General features: G+C 31.5%; 1 protein-coding gene across 2 annotated transcripts in view; it reads right to left on the reverse strand.

Moving 5' to 3' along the window:
* Positions 1 to 4,308, reverse strand: part of LOC143243587 (ecotropic viral integration site 5 ortholog-like) — a 49,882-nt gene extending 45,574 nt beyond the window's left edge. For both annotated transcript variants that reach the window (XR_013024693.1, XM_076487285.1), the window contains exon 1: positions 3,987 to 4,308. The gene's annotated coding sequence lies outside the window, so the exon portion shown is untranslated. The remainder of the gene's footprint in view (positions 1 to 3,986) is intronic.
* Between the last annotated feature and the right edge of the window lie 1,692 nt (positions 4,309 to 6,000).

Raw genomic sequence — 6,000 nt, forward strand, 5'->3', positions numbered from 1 at the left:
CTTTTCTTCCAGTGCTAACCAAGAGGAATCGAACCTCTGATTTTAACATTCTCAATCCAGAGGAAAACCATAGTGTCGTTACTTGAGAACAAGAACAACACTAATTGTAAACGTGTTAACAACTTCTAATTAGATAATTGATATACAGCTCTGATTGTAAACGTGTCAACAAAAACTGATATGATCTCAATGTCAACAAGAACAACATGGGGTCGATTGTAAACGTGTCAACAAGAACAACATGGTGTCGTTACTGATTGTAAACGTGTCAACAAGAACAACATGGTGTCGTTACTGATTGTAAACGTGTTAACAAGAACAACATAGTGTCGTTACTGATTGTAGGATTAATATTAATGCTTATGCTTAGGAAAGTCAGAACTTATGGTTGAAAAGAAAGGTACATAAATGACAAAATGTATATTTAACCAGTTTTTTTATGCATTGTATATAGATTGTGTTTTAACGAAGATGCTTACATTTAAACTGATAAACAATACAAACAATTTATAAAATTATTAATTTTAGTGAGCATGTGTAGCAGTAGTGTAGAGTTCATAAGCTTTTAATAAATAAACGTTTTTATTAAAATTAGAGTTACTCAACATTCTGGTGCAGAAAGTGTTGAAAATTAACTCAAAATAACATAGCTGGATGAACATCTTATGTTGATGAGCTAAATTAAGAACTAGAAAGGAGATACAACTGTTCAGGTCCAGTTACACACTTCTGGAAATTACACTCCATCTTTCAGTTTGTTTAGAACAAGTCACTTTGACCAGCTGAAAAAAGTGATATTGAGAAGACTGGTACATCATAATGTTCTTTGTGTTAACTGTGACAAAAAAGGAAAATTAAAACTACTGTTAAATTGTTACATTCCTTGTGTTAACTATATTAAGCACATTTCCTAATTATGGATAATATAAGCATATCTCCAACACAAACTCTTAACAAAAAGCCAAAATAAATGTTGCCCTGGCTCCATTCAGCAGTTGCTAGTTCTACAATAATTACAATAAACTCTGTCAAACATATGCTCAGTAATTAATTTCAAAACAAGAGCCTGTTAATGAATTAATATGAAAAGAAATAAGACAAATTATGCAAAAAATCTGCTTAGAAATTAATGCTGAAAGAACTAGGATAGATTATGTGAAGAGATTGTTTAGCAATTAATAACAAAACAACTATGAGAAAATTCCACCAAGTATGTTCAATAATTAATTATAAAAAAACTAAAATAAATAAAGACAAGCTAATTTTCTCAAGCTATGTTCCACTTACATCAGAAAATGAGTTCTGAAAAATCACAATCAATTTTGTGAGAAAGGTTTCATGTAGCTTTATACTAAGGAGGCCTTTTCTAACATGGCTGAATACCTGGTCCTAAGGCATAAACAATAAGCCCAAGCAACCCTTTACACCTAGACCAGCAGAGTAGCTGAATAAAAACAACAAACTAAAACAAAGTTGTCCATATTACGTGATAGTTGTGTCTTCATGTAATATAGACATTTATACCTCATTCTGTCCTGTCTTTTCAGGTCTTGTGCAAATTAATGGAAATTTGTATGCCACAGTTAAATGCAAAAAGGACAACAGTTTCAGCAGATTATTTTTGTCAGAAGTTTACAGAAGGGATAGCTGAGCCAATGGATATTTTAAGGGTTTACTCTAAGTTCCCATAACTGACCAATGAAATAGACCCCAAGTGACTTTATAAAAAAAATTCTGATATGAAGACATCGTGTTAACATAATTTAGGATTTAGGACTAGCTTTTAATGGAGCAAGATAGAATTTTGCTCTCATATTTAACTGAATATTTCTAAATATTTATCCTCTAAGTGTTAAACATAATGTTACCATTATGATATTTCAGAAGGTACACCTAACATTTGATTAAATTGTACAACAAATAAAATCTCTATCAATGAAAACTGTACCTGAGATTGAGCATAAAATAGTATTTGAATGAGTCACAAAATGTGTTGGAGTATTTACACATGTAAAATGTGTAGCAGTTACAACAAGAAGTGCAACAGTAGTGAAATCTTGAAGATACCACTGTGAATTCTGGGAATGTTTTACCTCATGAAATGGTCCACACTGGGTACCTTGAATTGTTGGAGTGTTTACACATCTGAAATGTGTAGCAGTTACAACAACAAGTGCAACAGCAATGAGGTCTTACACTAAAGACACCACTAAGAACTCTGGAAATGTTTTACCTTATGAAATGGTCAACACTAGTGTCTTGAATTCTATAACGATAAGTAAAACACCGATGAATATATTGTATTGCACTTTTTCAAACTAAGCTCTGTACAAGAGATGATTGACCTATGATCTAGATAATTGCATATCCTCATTATGTTTTGGTATTTATGAATATAAAATTAATTTTTAATGCTTTTCAGATATCATTGTAGATATCAAATACTTCAATGAAGTAATTCTAAAAAACAAACACTATTCTACTTTGACATCACTTTTTATATATTATAATGGTATACAAGATACTGTAAACAACAAACCCTAAATCAGACTACAATCTTTCTATACAGACCATACAGCATATACTTGTATTCTGATTATATTAATTATTTACTATATAATTATGAAAAGTTTTTAGTAAGTTAGCCAATAATAAACCTGCAAAACCTATATATTTATTTCTCTTTAACACCATATCTTCACGTTTCATGCCTACAGTCTGGCATGAAACTGTTAATAGCACTCAAAGTGCAACTCATATAGTGGTTAAAAGATCACAGAAAAACACACCAGTGCTGAACAAATTTTTACACAATATTTTGGAAAAATCATCTCCGTAAATTCAGATGTTCAAACTTCTTATGACAACCACAAACGAAATTAAAATTGTAATTGCATCAGATGGAAGATGCCAAATTCATTAATTTTAAAAACATTCACCAATTTCAAATAAACCTCAATTGTAAAAACTTTTCACTTATACCTTTAAAATCGAATTTTAAACTGTACAAGCTAATTCTGAATACTTATGAAGTTATTAAAATTTCAATTTTTTTAATATAGATTTTACTAAAAAGTCCCATCAAGATAAAAATTGTGTACCTCATTAGGAGGTATGACAGAAAATAATCCACTTACTGAAATCTTGGATTTATGCTTAAACCATCACATGCTATATATAGAATACACCAGTAGTGAATATTACATTATTTTATTGTAAACAACTGACCAAAAATCCTAGGTAAAAGTAGTTTATTGTCTATGTAAAATAACAAGAAATTCAGAGGTAATTAGGATTATATTTTTAATTTTTTTTAGTATAAATCTTACATTATTAGGAGGCCTAACCAATAAAACCATAGATCTACAAACAATTTGATATAAAAATAGTTTAGAAGACATTAAAAAAAAAGCAATAGAGTCTATAAAAGATAACTTTCATTATTCCTTATATCTCAAACTGTTAAATTATTGTAAACATCAACCACTTTAACTAACAGAATTTAGAGGAACTGAAAACATTTCCCTGGAATCATTATTTTATTTGTACATCAAAACAGTGCAAAAGTTGTTGTTAGCTGCTTACCCAACTTCAAACAATACTGGGCTTGGTTTATCATTCATACTGCCACAAGACAGTATGTGAAACTCATTTAATACTTGTAATATAAATATATAACAGAGGACAATAAACATGCTGTACTTAAGACTCCCACAGCAAGACTATGAGCAAATCTAAGCATATTACTTTGGTGAGTTCATCTGTTTGATCATTGGATAAATTTAGACACATGAAAAATACATTACTAAATTCTTATATTTCATTCTAATGAGAACTAATTAAGTTTTACATTTCTTTATTGTTAATACTATCAACGATATAATCGGTTTATCAGTATCATGTGCCTACACTGCAGCCCTATTACAGTTCAAAGTCTGTTCTACTGGTACTCTTAAGAAAAGGATATATCTTACAAACTCACTCACCTCTAACTTCTACGTTGTTGCAAAATTCATAAGGATATTAATTACCATTGACAAAAGTCAAGACACAACTATGGGCACTCAGTCAGCTGCTATAACTCTAACCTAGGACTAGTAGGAGATTATTATTATTAGCCTATAATAAATACTACTTCACAAGCACGGAAATGTAGTAGCTCTTTTAAACTTACATACATTTTCTAAAATTAGTATTTTTATATTTCACTACTTAAGTTAAACATATTTTCCCACCCAATAAACTCGCGTTTCCTCAAATACGAATAGACATTAGATACCGCTACCAAAGCAATGTTACGATAAGTGATAACGATTATTTAATAAACCACAATGAGAACTTACCTACTCATGCTGCCCTGCCATCTAGTGTTTTGTATTATAAACGTAATTTAGCTAATTCTTGATTACGAGAATCACACTTAAAATAAAAATGTATCTCAGAACGGCTGGTATTGGTATTAAAACTTTTACTGATAAGGAGAGAATAACGTTTCGACTTTTCTAGGTCATCCTCAGGTTAAGAAAGAGAGAGTATTTGAATGTGACCATTGACAGATACATCTTAGGGACGAGAGTATAAACGGGTACCTGATTGCAGAGGGCGTAATGATGACGAGACAACCCACTTGTAGAGAAAATTATATATGTAAAAACGGCTGGTATGGATAGAGAAAGCACTATGTAGAGGAGCGAACAACGTTTCGATCTTCTTTGGTCATCGTCAGGTTCTCCAAATATGTAACATCAGCCAGCTCATTCATCAAAGACTCCTATAATTTCAAATCTAACCTTAACCAACTTAATCATAAAGCCTTAATGGCCAGTTTCGATGTCATATCCCTCTTTGCAGAAGTCCCAACCACTGAAGCCTGTAAGATAGCCTTAGAACTCTATATCCGAGCCCCTAACCTATCAATAGACATTCCCAGCAACCAATTAGCAACCCTCATAAGATTCACCACGATGAAGACAAACTTCATGTTCAACAACCACAACCATATAATGGCCTAAGCATGGGTAATCCCGTATCGCCAGTTCTAGCCAATATTTTTATGACACAAGTTGGAACACAAGCAATTAACACAGCATTACATCCACCACTACACTGGTACGGATATGCAGATGACACGATTGTGGAATTCACATCTACAGAACACACACTTAATTTTTTCAGTCACATTAACTCTATACATTCCAACATTAAATTTACGTGTGGACAGAAAGAAAGCAATTAAATATTATTTCTTAACCTCAAAATTACAAGAATCGATAGACAATTTAAAACAGAAATCCACCGAAAAATCACCCATACTGGACTATACCTTTCTTGGGACTCAGCACATGAAACAAAACAAAAATTCAACATACTAAGAAAAATAAACAGCCATAAAACTATGCTCACTAGATAAAATTAATGACGAATTAGACAAAATAAAACAATACTTCATCAACATGAACAAGTTTCCTCTACAAACCGTAGAAAACATTATACGCACACATCAATACAAAAGGCAAAATCAACTAACAAAAGTAAATATACCCCACGACTTAAAAAATCACGAAACCATACACTGCTGCATACCATATATTTCCGACATCAGCAGCAAAATAACCAACATTTGGCAAAAACTAGTAACAAAATATGACATTCCAGTTAATGCTAAATTTATTCAAAAACCAGGCACAAAACTGAGGTCTATACTATGTAAAAACTACACTGACAAACACAACACTAACATTATTTATAAAATACAATGTGATAACAGCCACGACTTTTATATTGGAGAATCAAGCAAAAAAATGAAAACCAGATTTACAGAACACGAAAAGCCACCTTTACACGTTTTCGAACACTGCAAATCAAATAAACACAACATAATCATAGAAAACCCCCAATTTTTAAATAAAGAAACAAACATAAACAAATGCAAAATTAAAGAAGCCTAACTTACTTAACAACTCAAGCCCAAAATAAACCAGTACAAAGGAACACGTTTAT

The sequence above is a fragment of the Tachypleus tridentatus genome, chromosome 2 (assembly GCF_004210375.1).
Source record: "Tachypleus tridentatus isolate NWPU-2018 chromosome 2, ASM421037v1, whole genome shotgun sequence".
Taxonomy (NCBI): Eukaryota; Metazoa; Arthropoda; class Merostomata; order Xiphosura; family Limulidae; genus Tachypleus; species Tachypleus tridentatus.